Here is a 25947-nt window from a genome sequence, read left to right as displayed (position 1 = left end):
ACATTTCACGTGATTGCCCTCTCTCTCCTTAAAACTCAACCCATCTGTGGTGTCTAGGGCTACCATAACAAAGTACCACCTACTGGGTGGATTAAAACAACAGAAATTTGTTGTCTCACAACTCTAGAGGCCAGAAATCTGAAATCAAGATGTTGGCAGGGCTATGTTTCCTCTGAAATCTGTTCTGGCAAAAGCTTACTGGCAAATCCATGGTTTTCTTTGGCTTTTGGCATAATTCAATGTCTTCCTCTGTCACATGGCTATTTTCTCTCCCTGTTTGTCTCAATTTAACTCTTCTTATAAGGACAACAGTTACAGTGGATTAAGGCCCATTCTAATCCAGTTTGGCCTCACCTTAACTAATAGCATCTTCAAAGATCCTGTATCCAAATTGGGTCACATTCATGGGACTGGGGGTTATATTTGAGCATATCTTTTGGAGAAACACAGTTGAATCCATAGCACTTGGCTTCAGGTTTCTCTTGATGCTCCGAGGTTCCTTCTTGATCCAATAAGATGTGTTCATTCCCTGTGCCACTCCCTCCCCTTCATCACCTGATCCCACCCCCCCCCCTCCGCCCCCCAATACCAGTTCAGTGCTGTTTGGATAACTGGGCATGCTGGGGACTGTTTTTTGCATAGCCCTATGTTTTGTGGTAATTACACCCCAAACATTTTGTATAGTGCTTTGCGTCAGGTACCCCTCAGGGCAGGTGCCACCTTTTTCATAAGATAGTCTATTTGAATATAACTTTGAGGACCATAGCTCACACTTCTGAGTCTTTCTGTCATCCTCATCAGTGTTGGAGGGAGGTGCCAGTGTATTTTCTGATTGACTGGACCCATCTGGAACCACACTAGAAGCCCGTGTCTGAATCACAAGAAGTAGATACTGGTGCACATAACTAGCTGGTCACTCCTGGAGGCATCAGCTGGGTTACTTTTTCTCTGTAATGAATACAAAAAATAGGCAATTGACTAGGGTCCTGGCCCTTTGTGAGCTAATGCAATTTCTGTACATGAGGTGCATTGATTTATCAACAATTCCTGCCTGTTTGCTGTTTCACTGTGAGAAGCAGGAGAAAGAATATTTCTGAAGTCAGTCATATATGCGTAAAGCTTTGTATTAGGTCTTTTTGCCATGTTCTGTCCCAGTCCCAATTAACCCAGTAGCTGGTTAATTTGGTTGAATAGGTCTCAGTTGGCAGAAGTGGGAGATTCAGTCTTTTCTGTGCTTACTTAGATAGGGGCAGACAAAGGGTTTAGCATTTTGTGTTCTGAGTTTCTATCCTGTTTCTTTTTCTGTTGATAAATAATGCCTCCTTTTAGATGAGAAATTTCAAATGGGCAGGCTTTTCTCCTTACCTAAATGACTACGTAGACTCTCTGTGTCTAGTGAACTTACCAGGCTAATAAATGCTGCTGATAACAAATAACCCCATAGTTAAGAACTGTATCTACTTTGTTAACCTTGGATTTGTCCCACGGCTACAGGCTGAGAGGCAGTTTGCATGGCCCCGTTTTGCAGTCAGAAGAAAATTCTCATTCTATCTTGTAGTAGTTTTCTCTCTGAGCAACTAGATTTCTCTGAGTCTCTTTTACATCATCTGTAAAATGGGAATAATACTTATCTGGCAGAGATGTTGTGAAGACAAAATAAGATAGTATTAGGTAGTAAGTGCTAGAACTTTTCTCGCTTTTATTTTTATTTATTGTTTAAATTTCCCACCTCAACTCAAATGCTTTTTAAAAATCATTTTATTGTTTGTTTCATTCCCAACTATACATATATTTTTTATTGTGAATACACATAACATAAATTTCACCATTTTAAAGTGCACAATTTGGTGGCTTTTAGTATATTCACCATGTTATACAACAGTCATCTCTGTCTAGTTCCAGAACATTTTCATCACCCCAAAAGGAAACCTTATACCCATTAAGCAGTCATACTCCATTCCTCTCCCTACAGCCCCTGGCAACTACTAATCTGCTTTCTTTCTCAATGGATTTGCCTATTCTGGATATTTCATATAAATGGAATAAAACAGTATATGTTTTCGGTCTGACTACTTTCACTCTGGGTAAAGTTTTCAAGGTTTCTGGCTTCTACTTTATGCAACTATTTCAACAATGTTTGCTAGGCAAGGGAAAAATTGAATGAAGAAGCAGAGCTTGAAAAGGAATTCAAAGCACATGCTCTCCAAATGGTGGGCACGGGTAGTGTCACCTTTGTAGGACGACTACGACAGGAACTGCTCAAAGCCTGAGAGGAAAGAAAAGCAGCTGGGATGCGATGCCAGCCACGTTCGTTTCTAAGTCAGCTTCTACTGCCAGTGCTTCCCTCTGGAATCTGCCCCCCTCCGCTTTTGTTCTTTCACCTCTCTCCTCACCCCCATGCCTTCCTTCTTCATCCTTTCTTATTTTTTGCTTTCCCTACCTTCCTTCCTTTATTCTCGCCTCTCTTCAGTTGTTTTCCTTGTTTGTTTCTTCATTGCTGCTCTTGGGTAAAGGCATAACTAAAATAGGTCAGAAATCGAAATTTTTATTTTGAGGGATTTACCCCCAAGAACAAGTAAAGGTAATGTTCATTTACCTTGAGAATCAGAATTTGATAAAAAGTCCAATGATAAAAGATTGGTTTAAAAATTACGGCATATATCTTGGAAAGAATACCATATAATCATGAAAATTGGGCTTAGTCAAGTATTAATAACATGGAATATATTCAGAGATGAAAAGAGCTTTTCACAAAATATTGCTACCCTGTGGTTCTGCTATTGTAATAAATCAGAGTTATAGACACATACTCTAAAGTGTGTCTTTATACTGAAACAATTAAGATAGTATGCTTGAAATTATAAGTCATCGTGAATGGGACAATAACAGGTGGCTTTTCTTTTTCATCTTTGTGCTTTTTCTAGCTTTGAAATTTCAACAATGCATAAGCATTAACCTTTAGAATCAGCTAAAAAAAAGGCAATAAACATTGTTATTGAAAGTATGCTAGTGAAATAGCTCAATCTTGGGCTATGAAGCCAGAGATCTGTCCTTAGTATAAAGGAAGACTTTCTCATGGGCCAGTGGTTTTCAACCAGCGGTGACTTTGTCCCCAGGGGACAACTGTTAATACTTGGAGACATTGTAGGTTATCACAACTGGTGACATGCTACTGGCTTCTAGTTAGAAGAGACCAGAGTTACTGCTAAACCCCTGCAATGCACAAGACAGCCCCCATGACAAAGAATGATCTGGCCCAAATGTTAATAGCATTGTGGCTGAGAAACCTGATCTCTGGCCATTTTAAATACCTGGCTAACATCAATGGAAAAGGTCAGATACGTTACGTCATCTTTAGTGGGTATGGAGAATTAATTTACTCTCAAGCAATCTGTTTAACACGTCCCTGACCTAAAATTATCTAAGGGCTTGAGATGAAATCGAGCTGTTCCTTGCTCTTATACCTGCTATCTGCATGCTGTTCTTTCATCTGGATTGTGTATGTCAAAGAAAAGAAGCCAGGCTATATATTTGAGTTTTGTGTATTGATACTCACTTAGGTCACAGAATTCCAAGAAAAAAAATTGACAAAAGTCATCACAATACAGAGTTGAGACGCAGGTCGTGCGTAGTGAGGAGTTGTGACTGAGGGAAGAGTGCCACCTGCTGAATCCTGTTTGTGTTTTCTGCACCTTCTAATTGATGCAGGTTTATGCCTGGAAGAGTTACGTTCAATTACTGATCATGTGCATCTCCTTAAGTAGTTACTGCAAGAACTTTTAACAATATTTAGTTATTATTGGGTCAAGGTGTAATTAGAAACAGCTGTGAATGATTGTATGCCACCCAGCTCCTGAAGTAGCACACTGAATTGTTCTTGAAGACCTTGGATTGATTAATATAGATTGTGCCGGGCAGTTTAAACAAATCCAGCTCTAGTCAGAATGCCTCCAACCAGTCTCATCCTACCAAGATATCCAGAAAGATTGAAAATGCATTAAATGCACCATTTAATGTCACCAAATAAAGAAAAGTTAAAGCCCATCCTGTTTGCCACAACAAAGTTGTCAACCTTTTATCCTTTTTGAAAATTTCAGCTCCAACCCCTACTCTCTCTCTATTTTTGTTGGTTTGTTTATATTTTATTGTTTCTACTTTATTGCTCAATCTCTGTATTTTTAAATGTACATTTAAAAATCTTTTGCTGAAACATTTTTTTTTTTTTTTTTATTTCTATGGTACATTTGGATGTATCTGACAAAGACTGGAATGTTAGATAACTTGAAAAAATCATTTTGAATTACATATTGAATTGGATGGGTCAGCCAATATGTTACCATGGTGAATCTCTTTATTGGCATTAAATAGTTTGTCTCCTAAAATTATGTGAATCTAGTGTAATATGTTAATTCTTGCTCCTAATCAAATGTTTAATTATCTAACAAGCATGGATTAATTTGTAACCCAAATCTAAAAACTAATTCATACAAAATGATACATATCAGAGAGAAACTGAGAATTTCCAGCATTTTCTTTCAGAGTTTTAGCAATACGTGCCAATGATAAACATGATGGTTTGTATCAAATTTCAAGGCCAGCAAAAAGTATATAGTGATAATGATGGCAAAGGCTGGTTTTTTTTGCATTTCTTTCTTTCTCTACTTATTCTGAATAAGTATATTCTCTACTTATTATTGAATTCTGGGGTTTGAAAGCCAATTTTATAACTTCATGCACTTGATTTCTTGGGAGTTGTCACTGCCTGTCACGGTGTCACAGAACGACCAGGGAGTGAAGAGCTCTCCTCCTCCTGGGTCATACTTGGAGCCTAGAGTGGGGTGGGGTCTCAGAGGTCATTGGAGAGGCAACCCTAAGAAGATGGAAAAATCCCTTATCTTCTGATTGTCTTATATTCTCTGAGATAAGCATATTCTTCTCTCCCTATAGCTAATCTTAAGCCTTCTTCTCTCGTAAGTGAACAGTTTTTGCATTTTTCAAAGGAGAATCTGGCCCTACTAAGTGCCAGTCAGCAAATTAAAAAAAAAAAAAATCATACCATCATTGGATTTCAGGGAAACACAGAATATTCAAGGAAATGGACCTGAGAATGTCTTTATAAGACGTCAATGTATACATTGCACTCTCCCATGGCAGGCTAACCCCAATAACAGAGAGGGTTTACTTCTGGAGCCCAAGACTGGTAATATTAGCTCATAACTAAACTTCTCCCCACACTCACTTCAATGTTGCTTGACAATGATTGACTTCAAGATAGAGAAAGTAGTTAGTACTTCTTTCATCCTACTTTTCCTACTTCTTTTAACCTATGTTTTCACTTTCAGAAACATTGAACCCTTCAAAGAATTCAATTTTGCCTCGTTGGCCTTTATAATTTATTCAGAATTATGATGACTCCTGAGACCTTTGTCTTTTAATTGCTAACTTGTATTAATTAATGAGATTCATGTCTGTAGTACTTATTTTTGTTGCCCTTTGGGAGAATGGACATTTTGCCTGAGCTACAATCTTGTAGGAAATAAATTGCTTCTAAAGTCTAGCTGTCATGGTAATTTTTGCATGTGAATGGTGATTCTTTGCTGTTTTCACATGATATTCCCTCCCCCCCCCTTTTTTTTTGCCATAGAAAGTCTAGTATTTATTTAAAGTTTATTTATGCTCAAACATTACAGGTGTTTGTTGCCATTTCTAATTGAGCTCAGCTAACATTTATGAGATCTGCTTTGTGCCAGAAGCTGAGCTAGGTGCCAATGACATAAAATGGATTAAGCCCTCCCAGAACCCAGACATGGATCTGGAAGTTTGATATTGCCTGTTAAGTTCATAGTGGCCGACTTCAAGTAGACCCTTGCAGCTGGCTATTTTCCTAATTAACTTGCTCAGCCATGTTCCACAGTGGGTATTTCAAATCACCACTTTTCCTCTTCTTCTCTCAACAGATGACTCAATGACTTTCTACTACTCCTTGTGTGATCTTTCCTGAAGATGATTTTTAAACACATTTTGTTTCCCTTAAGAAAAGAAAACAGGAACTTTCCACAAGGGCAGAGTGTCCTTTTCTTGCTGTCGACACACAGGCATCACTTTGCTCCTTTCCATGGTAGTTTCATCCTTTCCATCTCTCAATTGCCTTGCTGTGTCTTGTGCACTGTTTAAAAGTTCTGCCCACCATGGGAATGCAGGGGCATAAGTGTGTCTGCAAGTTTCCAGATGGGCCAAGGGCTTTAGAGCTATTGGATGGACTCCTTATCAGACCCCTCCTGACATACGAGTGTTTTTCAGGGCTGGGATTCACCAGTTTAGTCATAACTAAGGGTCAAGTGTAGCATGTTTAACAGCTTTAAATGCCAGTCAATAAAAGCGAACTGACATTTATTCTGGTGATAAAGTTGAACAGATGCAGGATTGCCCCTGGCTATTTCAGAGTGAAGTGTCCTGGAGACAGGCTTCCTTCTTTGTGCAACTGCTTCAGTTTTCGGGTGGAGCCAGAGTAGCTTCTTCGCTGTAATTTGTGTGAGCGATCTTGCTGAGAGGTTGCCATGGTGACTTGAGCCCACTGGGCAACAGGACAGGTTTTCATTGCAATTAGTGTGAACACCACAACCCAGCCGTGGTGCTGCCCTTCAGAGGACCTGTCTCCCTCGTTAGCTCGTGCAGTCCAAGAACAGGGTAAAACGAGACAGAGAAACCTTCCCTTTGGTTCTCTCTGCTCATACTTGTAGGAAAGAGGCCATGGCTAATTTTGGGGCAAAAGAGTCAAATCCGATTATTAGAAATGGGCCTCTTAATAATACTGTTTGCATAAATTACTATTCCAAGATAGGAATGAATAAATGTTTTCTAAGTAGCTGGGATCCAATATAATTTACTTATTCAGGACCCAATATGATAACTATTTTAGGATATGAAAAGGCAATAAAAAGAAAATTAAAATGTTCTTACCATAGCAACCCTTAGATTTTGGTGTGTAGAAGTACCTGTGACTGCCAATGTGGAATTTTCAATGAATTAATTTCCCATGGAGACATTGCAGCCAGGTGGAAAAGCACAAGCACTGGCTTTGGAGTCAGGAGGATCTGGGTTCAAGTTCCAGCTCTCTGCTTACCAAGCTGTCCCTCTCAGGGAAAAACACTCACCTTCTCTGAACCTCAATTCACTCATCTTTTAAAATTATGCTGTAAATATCTATTTTACAGAGTATTTGTAAAATTAGAGATAATGAATGTAAGGGAAATAATAGATACTCAATGCATGGTGGTTATTGCTTTTAGTTTAAAAATAAATTGAAATGAAGGAAAGCTGGAGGTTCTTACTGCAGTATTGGTGTAATATTCATAAGTAAATTGGGTTTTCCAAGTCTTGTCATCTGGAGTAGGTTCACTATATTCCAATAAAAGCCTTCTTTGGCTTTGAACATTTTTTTTTCTTATCAGAGAGTCTCCTTTTAACAATGAAAGTAATAAATAAGTCTCTTTGCACATTTCAGCTTGAAATACTTGGTACTTTGTACAATTATCCTATCAGAGCATGTTTCCCTAATTGCTGAAATGCGACAGCTACTTAAAGGGAGAATATGTGCTGTCACTATTTGGACCAAGATTTAAAACTATTTTTCCATTTGAGTTTCTAGAGGAAATTGAAAGGGAATACACTTTCCTCAACTGGATTCTGCTTGAAACAAGTGCCCTGTGCAGAGCCTGCAAACACTGTCTTCTTTATTCCTCCTTGGAAACCCCTTCAGTCATCTAGAATATCTGAAGCTTGGTGGACTATGGTATAAAAGTCCTAATCCATTTACCTTTTATTGGAAGATCACTTAGTAATTTACCCCCTAAAAAACCCTATAGCATTGCTGTCCTGGAGGGACAGGAGATGCAGACAGAGCATCTGGCGGACCTTGCTCTACATGAAAGACGGAGCCTCATCGATGCATTGACACGTCTGAAGGAAGCAGGTGTCCTCAGAGGGAATGAGCTTCACAGAGGGTAGATGGGGGAAGCCAAAGAGCAGGTACTTGGCAGTATTTTCCAAGAATTGTCAGAGAGAGACAGAGGGGGCGGGACGGTGGGGGGGGGGGATGGAGAGGGAGAGAGAGAGAGAGAGGGAGGGAGGGACAGAGAGAGAGAGGGAGAAAAAGAGAGAGACAGGGAGAGAGAAAGGGAGAGAGAGAGAGAGAGAAGGAGGGAGAGAGGGGAGAGGGAGGAAAGGAGAGAGATTGAGACTGACCCTGGCATATAGGGGATTCCCAACCAAATAGCGGATTGTATAGTTTACTGTTCCATGATCTAGAACAGTGTTTTTCAAGGGAGAGAATTTTAGCCCTCAAGGGACATTAGGCAATATCTGGAGACATTTTTGGTTGCCACAACGGGGGAAGAGGTGCTACTGGCATCTAGGGGCTAGATGCCGGGGATGCTGTTGAACATCCTACAATGCACAGGACAGCTGCCCCTGCGATAGAGACTCACCCAGCCCTGAATGTCAATAGTGCTGAGATTGAGAAGCCCTGGTCACTCAGTCTTGAAAAAAACACATCTCGAGACTGGCCCGTGTCCTTTTTCTTGACCTGTCCTCAGAATGTCACCTTCTGATGACGTGTTTGGTGTACTGGGCGTGTTGATTCAGGAAAGGGGTGTCCTAGCTGGTATCTGATACATTATAGCCTCAACTGGAAATAAACTGGCAACATTGCTAATCTCTAAATCTCTTAAAATTCAAGTTATATTGTGAGAACCTAGTCAGTTTCGGATCCTTGGAAAAATGGAGCAGTAATGATAAGAAGTAGATACAATTTTTATACGCATTTTGCAGAACAGAAAACAGACGGGTTGTGTCACACAGCTAGCAAGCAAGGGAGCAAAGGGCTCGCCAGATCCTTCCCCTTTCCCTCCCTCCACACAGCTGGAGTATATTTCCCAGGCCCTTTGGCAGGTAAGTGTCCCACGTGACTGAGTTTCAGCCAGTGAAGTGTGGACAGAGGAATTAGATGCCTGGTCCAAGCCTGGCCCATTAAAAGCATGGATGAACTTCCGTTCTTTTCGCCCACCAAATGGAGAGGGCGCCAAAGACCTGGAGGAGGGTGGAGCCCCAAGATGGATGGAGCCGTGGTTCTCTTCTCACAGCTGGGCGGAGAGCTACCAGACTGGTAGCCTAGCCCTAGTGTGTTGCATGAGAAAAAAAAAAAAAAAAAAAAGATACTTTTATTGTGTTAAGCCACAAAAATGTTGGGGTTACTAGTTAAAGAAGTTAGCCAGCTCTGACTAATAAAATGAAGAAATAGTGTAAACATCCAGGGGCCTTTACTTGTGACCATCTGCCTGGAACTATATTAGGAAATTCACCTCAACCCAATGTGGAAAATGTACAAAGGAAGGCACAAAATTTATGATGCTTCTGAATATGCACACACTGTCTTTGAAATCATGTTTAAAAATTAAAGTGTAGACTAAAACCCCTTTATCAGTATTTTACCCAAGAAGGGAAAAGCTTATTTCTATCTCAGGCAGTCATCTTAGTGATTTCAGGTTCCTACACCTTGAGTGATGATTCATAATTCACATATTATCTCCTAAATTCTAAGTGTTGCATGTGAGTCTGGGATTTAGCTGGGAAATGTGAAATACAAAGTTGTTGTTTTTTTGTTTTTTTGGGGGGTTTTTTTGCCAGACCATTTCCAGTTGGTTGCATATCTCAGGAGCCAAAGCTTATTACTTTCTAAGTTGTAATTTAAACTTTTTAAATTGCCTGCAGATCCATCTTTTTCATGTATCACAATAGGAAAAACTCAGCACTTTTGCTCCAAATGCATTTCTTTTTTATTTCTCTTTTTCCAAAATCCTACCACCTTCGGGACTGCATTATTATTTCATAGAGACTTGGGGCAGGAGTATCTTTTTATGAACACTTTTTTCTTATTTATTTATTTATTTTTTTTGAGAAAGAGACATTCGTTGTTACATCTAGCTGTGGTGTGAGACTTTCAAACACGTTGTATAGTCACATTTTAAGATCCCTTTGGGGTGGCTGTAAGGAGAAATTAAGCTTTATAACTATGCAGCGTATTGACCTGGTAAATACTTAAAAGGTGGATTATCCTCTGTTGCTCCCTAAATAGTAGCTGAAGAATGCATACTCTGTAGCCCTTTCAGAACCCAACTGGAGTTCTATTGCTGAGAAAATAGAAGGTCCAAATTGTGCTTACTATGCTCAATATTCTTTTATGGAGACAGTCTTAAAGTCTAAGCTGCCTGCAAGAAGGCAAGGAGAAGAGCTCACAAGCATACTAAATACATGGGAAAATTTGCATGGGTTGTAGGTATAAAATATGATAAAACACTCCGTGTTCCACATTAAAAATGACACTTTAAGGAATGGAATGATTTTTAGTGGAACTGTCTAGCTCCTTCTTGCTTTTATTTCCATGAATGGAAGCTCTGATATATGTGTTTATAGCGCAGAGGGGAGGGAAACAGGAAGCTACTTACACACTTCAGTATGGTAAAATTTATACCCTGAGCAGTTTTTTGTTTGGTGTTTCATTCACTTTCTAAGATCAGGTTCTGCAGCATGGTCGAGCCAATTGGATTTGTGTTGTCAGTGTCTCCATAAATAATTCAGGAGAACTGGAACTAAAAATGAGAGCAGCTCTTCAGCTCTTTTTGCATTCCTTAATGGTCAGGATGGAATAAGTTGTGCTGCTGTAACAAACAACCCCAAAATGTCAGTAACAAAAATAATGCAAGTTTATTTCTTACTCATGCCACGTACCCACTGGTGCAGCGCTGTGCCTCACATCTTTAGACTTGCAGGCTGATGGAAGCACCACCATATGGAAATTTACAAGTCGCTGTGACAGGTGCGATAGAACAGAGAGAACCACATTTCAGCAAAATGCTTCACCAAAAAAAAAAGGGGGGGGGGGACACACTTCACTTTTGCTTGGTTTTAATAGCCAGAGCTAGTCTTATGGCCAAGGCTAACTTCAAGGAGACAAGGAAGTGTGATCATCCCAAACACCAGAAATAAGAATTGTAGCTTGTTAAATAGTGGGAATATTTACCTCACTGCCCCACCCCAGCAGATAAACATTCATATGCATAGAGACATGTAACCCTAACCCCAAATATGAAATTTACCCCAAAAGAGAATATTTAATTTAGTTCTCTCATTTTTAAAAGTAAATTGAAAACAGAGCAGACTAAATCTTGATTATTCTTTTTTGCACCCCTGTTCTTTTCCTTTTAAACAGCACATCAAATATCAGTGAGAAATGTGTCCACAGAAGTGAGACAATATTCGCTGAATCTCCTTTTCAGGGTCTGTTGAACGAACTAAAGGCAACCATGAAGCATAAGGGAAAGAGTTTAAAATTTAATTAGATATGCCTGATTTTTCTGTAACCCACAACTTCTCTAGTAAAAAAATTTCAATTCAAATGAAAGGTGGTCCTATCAGAATTTACTGCCACAGATATAATCTGGGTTCTTTCTTGTTTATAACCATTTGCAACAGTACAATAATCTTTTTTCATTGATTTTTTTTTTCTGCTGCTTTTCCTTCTCTTGCTATGATTCCTTTTTCTTTTTTTTTTTCCTTTATCCCAAATAAGTAAAATGTCTGGGAGAAATGAAAAGGAACAACACAGCAATAAAATGGAGTGCCATCCCAGGTTTTGGTAAACAGGACAGCTGGATTGATTATGATGAGGGAAATAATATCCATCTAATGCAGCCACCAAAGAGCTCCAAAACAAAAAAACAAGACTTCCCTTTTGAAACTCCTCATAAGGTCAAAAAGAAAACAATAAATTTCACTTGCCATGATGCCTGAAGAGTAAAAATTTCGTTCTACTTTATCTTTGCCCCAGATTTTGACTTATGAAACATGTACAGAGAAGGACTCTTAGGCTACCTTCAAATCTTTATTTAGCTTATAGTGGGGCCTGATAGAATTCTGACCTGACAAGACAGCATTCCTTAAGGGAAGCCTTACTTGACATTGGCCTACTTTGTGCACTAGAATCTTGGATAAGATATTTGCAAACCACATGTGTGATTAGGAACTTATATCCAGAATATGTAAGGAATTCTTACAAAACAATAATAAAAAGACAAATTGCCCAGTTAGAAATGTACAAAATATTTAAATAGACATTTCTTCCAATGTCCAGCTGATGGACAGACAAACAGAATGTGGTATATCCATACAATGGAATATTGTTAGGCAGTAAAAAGGAATTAAGTACTGATACATGCTACAACACTGATGAACCTTGAAACTATCATGCTAAGTGAACGAAGCTGTTCACAAAAGACCACATATTGTATGGTTCCATTTATATAAAATGTCCTTAAAAGGCAAATCTATAGAGGCACAAAATAGATTACTGGTTGCCTAGTGACAGCTAATGGGTATGGGCTTTCTTTTGGGGGGTGATAAAAATGTTCTAAAATTAGTTAGCAGTAATAGCTGCCCAACTTGTGAATATATTAATAGCTACTGAATTGTACACTTTAGATAGGTAAATTGTTTGGTATGTGAATTACAACTCAATAAAACTGTTACTAAAAAAAGTAAGGCATGGTTTACACAGCTCCAACAGTGAAGCGTAACCCTGCCTGGAAGGTTTTGCTGTCTTGATAGTTCATAATGCTGTAACATGGGTTTTAACCTCTGTTTCCAGGCTCTCTAAGGAATCTCTGATAGCTCTTGACTGGTTGGACAGTCTCTGCTCCTTGAATTTCTACTCACTGTCTCTCCTGGCCTTCATCCCACACTGTTTACACTAAGATGTTTCTAGAGTGCCGTAGTAGTTCCCATGCAGTGCTGTTGGACTTTCCACCCCTGCAGAACAGTGAATGGATATGAGTGTTTGGGCCATTAAGTCCAATACTGTATGGATTCCACTTAAACATGATAGGTATCATAAATTTTTGTTGAGTCAATTAATAATTGTGTAAAAAAACCCCACCTCTCTGCCATTTTATGCAAGAGAGACCTGAACTGTTATACAGTATATAAACCTTTCCATTAACTTTTCAGCTACAAAACCTCTTCATTATCTCAACTAGGATTTGCTGTAAATTATAAGGAAACTGAATACATGCATACCTTGTTTTATTGTGCTTTGCTTTATTATGCTTCGCAGATGCTGTGTTTCTTGCAAATTGAAAGTTTGTGGCAACCCTGTGTTGAGCAATTCTATTGGCACAATTTTTCCAATGGCATCTGCTCACATTGTGACTCTGTGTCACATTTTGATTAAGGCATGAACATTGTTTTTTTAGACATAATGCTATTGCACACTTAATAGACTACAGTGCAATGTGAACCTAACTTTTATATGCACTGGGAAACCAAAAATTTCATGTGACTCACTTATTGTGATATCTGCTTTATTGCAATATCTGCTTTATTGCTATATTCACTTCATTGTTGTGTTCTGGAAACAAAATCTGCAATATCTCCTAGGTGTGCCTGTACTGATTCTCTTGGAGCGTTTATGAAAATTGCAATTTTTATAAGAAATGACAGTTCAGATATTTGCACAACTCATTCTCCAACTTCATTTAGGCCTCTTCTCAAATGAGACCTTTTCTTGGAAAAGACCAGTCAAAACTGAATGGTCCCCATAATTCTCTATGCTCTTCCCCCGATATGTTTTCCTTTAAAGCCAAAATTACTCCCTGTTTGCTCTTATATTTATTTCTTTATTGCTTATCTCTTACATAGATGTAAACCTCATATGGCCAAATCCTGTGTATCTTATTCACTGTTCTATACCCAGCACTTAGATCAGTGCCTGGCTTTTTGTAGGTAATCAGCAAATATTTATTGAATGAATAAACTCTCCTGAAAATATAGTTTGAAAAAAGAGCACCTCACAAAGCATGAATAAACCCATTTCCCAATAGTCATTACTCCTTACCCAGTTTCTGGAAACCTAGGGTCCTGCCCAAAAAAGTAGAGAGCCTGTAGAAGATTTGAAGGGCCTTCGTATCCAACTCCCTCTCCCAAGGAGATTCACTGTCTTCATGGTGAAGGGCCTTATCTGTGGTAACAGCAAAACTGAGTGATGGAATGACGACTATACCTTGGATGATTTGATTTCTAGGTTGTGGTTCTTGACATTGGAAAGTGTAGAAAAATACTGTTACATTGGAATGTTTAGCGTTTCTAATAGTTACAAACCATGTGGGTTGTACTATATTATAGTTACAACCCAGATGTCAGCTAGGGGACCTTCCTCCTTCCAGCTACAAAAGTAATTAGCTGAGACACAACCTACCTTGCAGTTTTCTCTCCAGGGACTTGTAAGAGCAGGGATCGGTGGTTTTGTATTCCTGCTTCTTTCCAATTAGTTTAAGGTCATTGACTTGTCCTATTTCTGTTGCTCTTTTACCAACTCACTGTGTTTCCAAGTGGCCCCTCCAGATAGTTTGCTAAACCAAAGGAGAAATTCTCTTGTTCCCTTAGGAAGCAAGAGTGATCACCATCGGTGAGGGTGCTAAATAACTTTTATTTTTCTTCATTATGTAAGGAATAGAGGACATGAGGTTAAGCATCTGAATTATTTTCATCTGCTGAATGCTACTATTTTGGGAGAGCTTTCAAAATATGTGCAGTAAAGTATTCTGACATTGTCCTAACATAGCAATACATCATTCCTATAGAGTAAAAAGGTATGGTAGAAAGAACAGAATTTGGTGGGGATCTTGGCCGTGCAATGTACCAACCATATAATTAGAAACAAATGAATTGAACTCTTTAAGCTATATTTTCTTGAATGATGTACAGAGGAAATCATAACTTCTTCATAGGGTAGTATGTATTTAATGAAGTCATATATGCAAAGGTTCTTTCTTATAGAAGGTGTCATGCAAATAACATCACCACTGCCACAGCATCAGTTTTTATAGTAGTTTTAATTCTTTAAAAAAAGTGACTACAACTCTGGTTTCTCTTCAGATCAAACAAATCTTTCCCCTTTTACTAAAGATTTCCTTGGAGAAACAATTTTGCATTTACACTTAATTTTTTTAAGCCTTGCATTTGCAGGGCTAATGAAATAGTTCAAAAATAGGTTTCTTTTTCTAGCTGATTCTTTTCTTCATATGTCTTTCCCTTCTGTGTGTGAGCTTAAGGGCTCTCCTAGTTTCTCTCTAAGTGCCCACTTCTCTAGTGGTTCTTTACCTCAATAAACTGTTTAAAAAAAAAAAAAAAAGTGACTACATGAGTTCCCAAGTTATGTGTCCAACCAGATTACGTAGTAGCTGAAACCTGAAATTGATAGTCCCTCCGGAGTGAGAAAGGCAGTACAGGTATGTGTAGTAATTTAGGAGGCAACTTGAGAAATAGAGGCTGCCTCAATTGGATTTTTTGGGCAGGTAAGTGTAGTTTCAAAAACTTGGTTAAAGACCTCCATTCCAGGCTCTTTGCTCCAGATTTCTTTTCATAATTACACTGGTCAAGACTGTATTCTTCTGCTCATTCATAAAGACAGCATTTCACTGGGAGAGACCTGGCTTTTCTCTGCAGGGTTTGAAGTGAATTGCACTCTAAATGTATTTTACTTAAAAAGCTTTTATGTTTAATACTTTTATCCAAAGAAACAACATGTTAACATTGTTTGAGTTGGCCAGCTTGTATCTTTTTATTCTTTCCTCATTTTTGTGGAGTGGATAGTGGCTTCTCCTTCCTATTAAGCAGTTTCTATTGCTTTTACGAAGCATTGTCATAATCTCATCTCAAAATACGGAAATCAAGAGGGTTGCATGTCCCCTTCATAGGAAAAATACCTGTGACATAGCGCTGTTGAATGACTTAACTTAGTCCCAGAGCTGGTCACTGATAGAGAGAGACAGGATCTTAATCTTTCATCTTATAATACTAACTATAACTATATTGTCTGGGCTTTCTTCTGATGTACAACATGTGAAGAGAAGGAATGAGGATCCCTTTGTTAAGCCTGCAGAAACAGAGAATAATATTCTAGGGAACCTCAAAAATAATATTGTTTATTATCACCAATCCTGAGTTGGGGGAAGACTTTCCAGATAAACCACCACTTTCATTTTCCTTTCGTTAATGTTTGTCTCCATTTGGGTGAATGAAAAGAGATGGGAGGTTTGAATTCATAAGGGAGCAGTAAAAGAAGTTGAATAAGTCCCATTGATTTCTCAGTGGTTCATTGATTTACTGATTCATTCATCAAGTATTTATTCAGTGTTGCTATCTTCCAGATTCTGTTTTAAGCACTAAGGATAATGGGTGAAAAAGGAGGAGCCATTCTAGTCTCTTGGAACTTCCAAGCTTTTGAGGGAGACAGACAGGCAGCACATCTGTAACCACCTGATAACCAGGATTGCAATGAGGATGGATGCTTGAAGGAGAGTGCAGGGAACCATGAGCCCCTATAAAAGAGAATCTTGACCCAGTGTGGAGTTCAGGGAAGTCTTCTGAAGAAGTGCTCTTTGACTAAGACCAGGTAACTTGAGTAGCAGTAAGGCAGGTGGTGAAGGCTTGGAAGAAGGGAGTGGGGAAGAGTTCCAGGCCCAGACAAATGTCTGTGCAAAGATCCTGAGGCAGAAAATATCTTGGGATGTTTGAAAACAGAATCCTGACATGAGAGAGGGGTGGAAGGAGATGACGTGACGAGGTGGGAAACAGTCATGGCGAGCACTGATGACCATGCAAAAGATTTTGATCTATATTGTAGAGCAATGTGAGATTACTAAAAGGACATGGAGCAAAGGAAGAATGGACAAAGGCAGGGGGGCTGCATGAGGAGAGATGTGTCAGGAGATGGAATCAGGCAAGCGATAGTGTTGGCTTCGACCGCGAAGGCCGCAGTGGAGATAGATGTGGGTAGATCTGAAGTCTGTTTTGAAGGCAGATTTGATTGGTTGTTAGACCTGAGAGAAGGGAAGATTCTTTTGGACTTATTAAGCTTGAGGCATGATAGAGAAGTTGGTGTCAGTTGTACGGACCCAGGGCTCAGAAGAGAGAACTGGACTGATGACACATCCCCAAGCTGCCCACTTGTGGATGTTCTATAAATCCATGCGGGAGGCTGAGGATGGTAAGGAGAAGGGGCAAGCGAGAAGACAAGAAAGCCCAGGACAAGCCCTAAGGATATTCAGCATGTGAAACCAGGAGGAGAACCTCACACAGGAACTGAGAAGAAGCAATCAGGATGGTAGGCAAAAAGCCAGGGAGCGTGATGTTCACCTGGAAGCCAGCTGGATGGCAGAATGAAACGTGAAAAATGAACCCAGCAGACTCACTTGCTTCTGCATTCTGGGTCAGCAGAAATGCCACAGAGTAACTTTTTGCAAATGCTGTTTCTGAACATTAATTTCAAGGCTTTACCAAAACAAAATATGGAAAAAGTCCTTGCCAGTGTGCTCGATGATGTAGGCCATGCCCAGAGTATTATTATTATGAATCAGTGTTTCCATGGTTTATGGAGCAGCTTTGGGATCTTGGTTTTGAATGGAGCAGTCTAGAGAATACTACTTAGGTGACAAGTCTTAAAAATACAGATTGGGAAATAATTATTGCTTGCAGGATCCATGCTATGTGCCTCCTCTCCTTAAATTATGCTTGGAAGTGTGTAGTTTATAGTACGTTTTTGAAAATGTTTATATTTCTGGTTGCTTTTATAGTTCTTTCTGTTTTAATTATTATTTAGGTTTTACACAGATGAATAAACAGTAGCTGCTTGTTTTGGTGAAAGAGCAGTGTAAACCAAGAAACTGGATTCCAATTGGATTAAAATTCTAGATATTCTGTTATTCTTACAAAAATTAAGATAATAGAAAATCTCCACTCTGATTTTTTTTTAATCTTTCAACAATAAATAAATCTCACCTTTCAAGTTAAATGATTAACTAAGACTCAGGACATTTAATGTTTATAGATCCAAGAAAAATGTCTGGAAAATCCACTGTGTAGTTGTCTAGAGATTCATAAGATGCAGGCTCCCATTTCAAGGAACTCAAAATTGCCTGGGGGAGACCAGTGTATGCACATCAGTATAAAGCACGAGGTAATTTTTATTACAAGGCTGTGCTTTTGAAACTTAGAGGGGACTATGGAATGATGTGGGGCAGGATTTACCCAGAATAAAAACTTTGAATTATGAATTGAATGTTGAAAACACTGAGGAAGGGGACGTTTGGCATGTTTGGCCCAAAGTTGTTTCTAGCAGAATGGAGAGAGACAAATTTGTCAAGGCACAGGGGACCCAGTCTGAGAGGCATCTGCATGTCAAGCCAAGGGGCTGTGGAAAGAACTTCAGGTAGTTGACTGGACTTTCAAGATGTATTTTAAAAAGATCATCTCTGGCAAGCATTGGAGAGGTTGGCAGAGTTAAAGGCAGAAGGATGGGTTAAGATATCGTTGCCATGGCCCAGGTGCAGTACAACATGAGAAAATTTGCAGCAAAAAGATGGCTGTACTTCTCAGATTGTAACAAAACCATCCCTGAAGAGTGAGAAAAAATTTCTAGGTTCTAGCTTTAATTTTGTAACTAAAGGCCAGGGCGACCTCAAACAAATTACCTCTAATTTCTGGTCCCTCCTGGTTTTCTTGTGTATAAAATGATGGCAGTGGATGATATCTAAGATCATTCCAGCTTTAAATCAGAACACTTTTATTCTTCCTTTGCCAAGGGTGTTGCCTCATTTATTGTTATGAGTATAGAATTTTAGATCTGCAAGGAACCCCTGATGTCTCCTCTGACACATGCACATAGTGGATGAAGAGAGGAATGGGGTGCCTTGTCCAATTCAAAAACATGGGTGACCACATTGCTCTCATTTCAGAATGCCCTGCTAGGCAGTGCATGTGGTTCCCCGAAGGGCAGTAAGTCAAAATTCTTGAGCTTAAGTCATGTTTGAAATCGCTGGGAGGGTTTCCTAAGTTAAAGAATCCTCACTTCTGGTGGGAATTCGGGTTTTAGCATAGGTTATTGAACTTTTGTGGGATAGAGATCTTTGGAATGGGGTTTACCTATTGTGGTAGGTTGAATTTTATCCCCTAGGAAAACATATTCCTAAATTTAATCCAATGCTATGGCTGGGAACTCATGGTGAACAGGACCTTTCCAAGGTGTTATTTTTAGTTAAGGTGTGGTCAACTGAATCAGGATAGGTCTTAATCCTGTTGCTGGAGTCCTTAAAGAGAACATCACAGAAAGAAAACCATATGGAAGAGCAGATACTGGAAGTCAAGGTAACCCTGGAAGAGAAAAGAGAAGTTGCTACCATATGCATTGCTATGTGACAGAAGAGCCAAGGACCAAGGATCACCAGTGGTCAGCTCCAGAATGCCACAGTCTTCAGGAAGAAAGCATTGCTTTACTGATGCCTGGATTTTGGACTTCTCCTAGCCTCAAAATCATAAGCCGATAAGTTCTTGTTGTTAAGCCAACCATTGTAAGGCATTTGTTTTAGCAGCCAGGAAACTAAGACATCTCTATAGAGAGACTCTTCCAAGACCAAGGCAGGGTGAAAACATTGTTCATTATTGAGGCTGAATTAACCAATGTCAGGGAAGAGGGGTTTCTTGAGTAGCAGGACATCTGTGAGCCGATTATAATATATTTACGCTCCCTCCAGGTGTGAGGCTTCCACAGAAAGTGGCTCATTTTTGTTAAAAAAAAAAAAATAAGTAAAAAAATTGCAACTTCTATTTACGAGAAGCATTTTTAGATGTGAGGTTCATTGATACTGCCGAGTATATTTCTGGGGAGGGTGAGACATTTAAGTTATGAACACTATCAGTGGAATTTGCTTTGCAAAACAGTCTTCAGAAGGATTTTTTCGTTAGCAGAGAAACTAGCAAAATATCCAATAGTATCAAAAATTGTTTTTTCTTGTTTTCTTATCTGCCTGTCTAGGGTGAGATTTTGGTTTTAGTTTTGTTTTGTATGTAGGTAAATAATAATAATAATAATAATAGTGTATGTTGACTAATGTGAATAGAAAGGTTTGAATAGATGGTATATTGTAGCATTGAAACAATACACTAGACACCTTTAAAATGACTTGTGGACATTTTTGAATTAGTTATCATATGCCATCTGATAGCTGGAGTAATGCGGTATTTACCAGCAAACACCTCTAAAGATTTTTAGGGCATTCGGATACTTATCTTTCCTTCAGTCACAGGAATTCAGACCTGATATTCATCTTTGAAATCTTTGGCCAGCTTTTCTCTTTTCTTGCTTGCCAACTAGAATTTTGTCTCTGGCATTTTGAGACAATTTTTTGAAAGATTATTTCAAAATTATTTCTAATTGTCTTTATTTTTATTTCGCTGTCATTTAACTTACCTGATTAGGACTCAGCTCACTGCTGCCTTGGACAGACTCTTTCAAATCTGTTTCACTTTTCAATCAACTTATTCTTTATTAAGAGGCTTAAAAGGAATTAAAGTAAGTCCATTAAATTCTTTAATCCTCTGTCTCATTTTAGAATATTGTTTTTGCTGTTTCATTGACACTTAGTGTTTAATTTGGGAAAAATGATAAGAAAAGTAATTCCTTTCTATTACTTAGAGTTGGGATGTGAGGCATCAAAAGTGGGCCTGCGTGAATTTACAACTTTTGGTTGTAAAGGGGAGGCTAAGCCCACCTATTAAAAAAAAAGTGGTCCTGTGTGAATTCTTTTGCCTTGATTCTGTATCATTCCCCCATCCCTCTTTATTTTATAAAAGGCAGCTCAGGAATAAATACATAACATTTCAGTGGTAGATTTCTGGGTCAGAAAATATTGCTACATCACTATCCCTTTTAGTGACTAAATTTTGGCAACAAGAAAAATTCTAATCTACTATGTCACTTTTCCTATGGAGAGCCGTAGGAGGAGGCCTCAATATTTTATTTGAAACTGCTCTTCCACCTGAGCCCCACCTGTGCCAATACCTGGATGGGATGGCTCTGCCCCTATTGCTGTCATTTGCTGCTCCACTAGCTTTCCCTGATGGCTTGGGGCCCCTCTTGACTGTCCAGGTGAATAATTTAGACATAAGCTTGGGGAAATGGGGTGAGGGTGAGGGGAGAGGTGTATGTGGCCAAGGAGGATATATATATTTTAGCATTAACTACCTATCCTCAATGTCCCACCTTGCATTATTTTTCAGAACCAAGCCAAGGACTAGAGCATTCCTAAAATGTGATTTTAGGGTGTGTGTGGGTGTGTGTGTGTGTGTTTGTGTACATATATAATTTTTTTTTTAATTCTCAGAAAATATAAATGATATATAATATTTATGCAAATAACCTTCAAAAGTTGAAAGTTCAACCCTTTTAGAAATTATCATGTTATGATACCTTATATGTAATATTATTATTCACTATATAGTATTATCATGCACTGTATTTAATAATTACAATAGTCTATAACTGCTTGCTCCAAAGATTTAGGGTTCCTTGTTTCTTCCATATAATTACTGAGTTTTTCTCTGTTGTCATTTCTGACATTAAAAAAAATTTTTTGTAACTTCTTGGTTTCAGATCTTATAGCTCTTTTCAGTGTGGAATCTCTGTTCCTATCTGGTCTCTGCCCCATAAGGATATCCTCCCTGCCACTGTAATCCAACTGCTCCTTGGCTCTGCATCCCACGTGCTTAGGGACCTCCTTCCTAACTCCTCTTTCCTCACTGGACTTTGCCTTCCCTCAGGCGCTCACCCTTCCTGTTAGATAGAGCTCTTATCCTTGAACTGTCCCTTTGGCAGGATGTTCTGTGCTGTCTTCCCCTATCCTGTCTTTGGTTCCAAACAGCTCAAATTTCCCAGGCCCTGTCCAACTCCAGCTCCAACATCTCCAGCCTGGTGGAGTCCTGAGCCACCCACTTGGCCAGGAAGGTATTTGGACATCCGTAGCACATGTCATAGGACAAGGAACAAAGAGACGGAGCACATAAAAATAAAAGATCTTGTTAGCACAGTTACTAAGCCTGTAAAATTGACCTATGAGAGCTGCTGTGTTCCAAAGGCACTTGGTCTTGAAGTTGTCTTGTGGGGCGAGAACCCAGACATCTGCTCACCAGATGAGGCAGACGCTCTTCTAACATCTTCGAGCTGACACAAGGAGGCAGAGGGCCTCCTCTAGTTACTGAGCAACAAATTGGAGTCCTCTTTAATATGTTCTGTATGGTGAGGTTCAATAACTTACACAGCTTGGGTATTTAAAGGAAACAAAGTGTGGTTTATAACGTAGGATAGCTGCAAAGGCAGAATCAGCTTTTCGCAGATGCATCACAGCCCTGGCTATGCAATACGTGCAGCTGCCATTTATTTACCAGATATGATCTGTCGGTTTTTTTTTTCCTGTTCCTCAACAATCTGAGGACACTGGGCCTGACCATCATGTAGAATATTCCAGGTATTGCACTTGTTTCCTCTGGATCCAAATAATATACAAGTATATCAAAATAACCATTCCACAAATAGACAATGCCTCAGTTTCCTGTTCATGGTGATATTCCACTGGCTCCCCCTTATAAACTTGTGCATGGTGGTGATTTTTGGGGTGAATTTTATGGAGGTCCTAAATCATCCATTGCATCTTGCTTGATGCCTTCTATGATGGGAGAACACATTTGCAAGGCAGCTGGTAGGAGGTAATGATGCAGTTTGTTTCCTGGTCTCAGCCTATATGGGGTTCAAAACCACAGCCTTCAGTATATTAACACGCCAACTAGCGTGTGGCTGACACACACAGGCTTTTCTACTTCTCTAATTGCCTGGAAAATTCCATGTTATTTTTCTGACTCCTTAGTATGAACACAGAAATGCAGACTGTGTTACTGCTCGGGGGTTTCTGTTGCCTCAAGAACCTGGGTTCACATGCTCCTAACAGGTCCCTTAGTGTCTCATCACGAAGAAGGTTCACAGTCTCCTTGAATACATGATTCTGCTACTAAATTCCCACAGCGATTTTCACAGTGATTTTTCAGTAAGAAATGTTTTTAAGAATTTCATAATTTCACAGCCACTGAAAGAGTTGTCTGGTAAAATAACACTAGAGGAGAGCATCTCAAACTTGAATGTGCCTACACATCACCTGGGGATCCTGTTAAAAATGCAGATTCTGATTCACTAGCTCTGGCTAGGGCTGTGTGACTCTACATTTCTAACAAGCTCCCAGGTGGAGTCGAGGTTACCTGTCTGTTGACCACATGGCAAGACATTAGCGTTCAGATGGTGTCTCATTATTTTCGTTTGAGAAGACTTTAAAGCAAAATTGTTTCCTTCTGTTTCAAAAGCTTAAATAAAAAAGTGCAATAGGCAACTTGATTATAAGAAACCAGAGTAAAACTTAGATTGTTGTGTCTAAACTTAAGCAGAAAATTTTTAGGAGTATGAGCAAGTGTATGTTACATAAACAAGATGTGCTCCACCCACTTGTTCCTGGTGGTCAAATTTAGAGAAAAAGGAGATACATCTAACCATGCTATAAAATTGCACTGAGTAGCTGGTCATTTTGGAGCATCTCCTGAACCAATTCATTGTTTCCCATTCCCATTGGGTGAAGAGTAGAAGATGCTTGTAATAGATGAATCCTTGTGTCTGTAAATGAAGAAATCTTTCCTACTGGTTCCAGAAAATCCCTTGTTTTTTCTGAATCCATCATAGTTCCAGGATATCAAGGTTGATGCAAAAGAGTAATCCATGAAAACACCCTACTTCATGCAGAAAACAGTGTGAGGTGCTTTGCTTGTGGGGAGGGTAAGAGGAGAGATTAGGAGGGTGCTTGTATTAGGGTTTTCTAGGGAAACAGAACCGACAGGAGAAATCTGTAAATATTGAGATTTTTTATAAACATCATCTCACATGACTGTGGCGATGCACAAGACCAAACTCCATAGGGCAGGTTGCAAGCTGGGAACTCCAATGAAGGTTTTCAATGAATTCCCCAGGAGAATCTGGCAGGCTGAAGTAGAGATGGAAATTCTTCTTTCAGACTGTTGAAAGCATCACTTCTCCTTTTAAAGCCTTCAGTTATTTAGATGAGACATCTCTCATTGTTGAAGGCAGTCTCCTTAGCTGATTGTAGACATGATCAGCCATAGATGCAATAAACTTACTAATCATATAAATGCAGGAAATATCCTCACAGTAACAATCAGGCCAGTGTTTGCTTAACCAAACATCTGGACAACATAACCTGGCCAAGTTGAACCTAACCATCACAGTGCCTGTATCACCATCCCTGCCCTCAAAGTGGTAATCGAGATAATTAAAGAAACACAATGAGCAGTTACTGGGTTATTGGATTCTTACTATGTAACAGGGTCTTTCTAAAGGTTTCTTTTAATTTTTGCCAACTATAAGATAACCTATTATTGAGTGATATTACAAGTAAATTCCTTCATTTATAAGAAGTTTTCCTTTGGATAATGGGCCACTGTTTATTCATTTCTCCCTCTCTTTTTTTCTCTCTCTTTCTTTATCTCTGTACCAGCCTATTTATTACCCCTTCCTCTTCCCTTGCTGACTACTGATCTGTTCATTTATTTTCACTTCATCTCATTCCAGAAAGTATTAAAGCACTTTGCAAGAATATGGTTTATTATTGCACATAAGTCATGGTTTGTTGCCCATTAATTACTGAGATACAGAAGAATTTAGAAGCCAACACTGATTAATGTGAAAGAGAAGTATTTCTAAGGCAGTTGGAAATGATTGTTCAGTTGATCAGAAATTCAATTTATACACAGCTTTTCAGTTGCCAATTGACTGCACAAAGTGTAATGTATTCCCCTGCATAAAGTAAATTTCACATTTCACCACCTATCTCCTTGGCTACACAGTTTTGCAAGAGGCAAGACGGTAGATGTAAATTAAATCTTAATTGTATCACTTCTCCAGGGTTTCTGATTGTGTGAAATTAATTGTTCTGCTGTTTAGCATTAGACAGGAAATTTAGTCTTATCTTTCAAAGCAGTGGCTTGTTAACAGTGAGTTAATGGGCAGTTACTAGGAAACTCATGGAAGGGAAGACCTTTAGTGATTTCTGGAATGGCTTTCCATGTCTTGATATCCTGAGTCCCACATGATTTAGCTATTTTATTTTAGGCTTTGTCTCCATCATATAGAATTGGTTGAAACCAAATTTTCCAGAAGTCAGTGTCTTTGCATTACAAGGACTAAAATTGTGTCCACATAAAGGAGTATCCTCGAATTTATTCTAATCAGTGGTAAACAATGGCAGCTAAACCTGATTTTTCATTTTCAATGGCTTCTTTTAAGGATTAGAATATATATTTCATGCCCAACTTTCTATTAATGAAGTATCCCATCATCGGAGGAAATGTGCTCCTTTGCGTTTTCGAACTATTTGGTCCTTTCATATGATATTGAATTTATATAGAGGTAGCAGATCCTTTAGTGAAATAATAGACAACCATTTATTTGTTTAAGTACTTCCCTACATATTTAACCTATGCAAATTCCATTGCACAGAACGGTGTGGGGCTTAAGAGTAAACCGAGTTCCATCTGCCAGGAGCAAATCCAGACTCTCCTTACCAGCTGTAATTATCTCATCTGTAAAATGGAATTCCATGTTTTGGGGTTGACAAGGTGATTGAGTAGAGAACAGCATGTGAAATGGCATGCACAGACGTGCCATAAGGCAGTGCCATCCTGCAGAAGTAGAATGGGAGCCACATGTGTCATTTTAAAAGTGAAAAGAAACAGGTAAAATTAATTTCAATAATATATTTTGCTTCACCCAAGATATCCAGAATATTTTCATTTCCACTTATAATCGATATAGCTAAAAATTAGTAACATGATATTTAACTTCTACTGATGTCTGCCCTCCACTCCCAGTGATTCTGATTCACTTGTTCCGGGCTGGAGGCCTGGCCAGGGTGTGCTTGCAAAGCCCCCCAGCTGATTCTAACAGACGGGCCA

General features: G+C 39.0%; 1 protein-coding gene and 1 non-coding gene across 3 annotated transcripts in view; both read left to right on the top strand.

Moving 5' to 3' along the window:
* PID1 (phosphotyrosine interaction domain containing 1) overlaps positions 1-25947 on the top strand; it is a 219926-nt gene that overhangs the window by 120457 nt on the left and 73522 nt on the right. The gene's annotated exons all lie outside the window — the stretch shown is intronic.
* Positions 14966-15079, top strand: LOC119545050. The gene has a single exon (XR_005219027.1). It is a non-coding gene; the product is annotated as a U5 spliceosomal RNA (small nuclear RNA).

This window comes from Choloepus didactylus, chromosome 9 (assembly GCF_015220235.1).
Source record: "Choloepus didactylus isolate mChoDid1 chromosome 9, mChoDid1.pri, whole genome shotgun sequence".
In the NCBI taxonomy this organism is placed as follows: domain Eukaryota; kingdom Metazoa; phylum Chordata; class Mammalia; order Pilosa; family Megalonychidae; genus Choloepus; species Choloepus didactylus.
The sequence above is the reverse complement of the archived record's forward strand: the minus strand, read 5'-3'. Positions and strand labels throughout refer to the sequence as shown.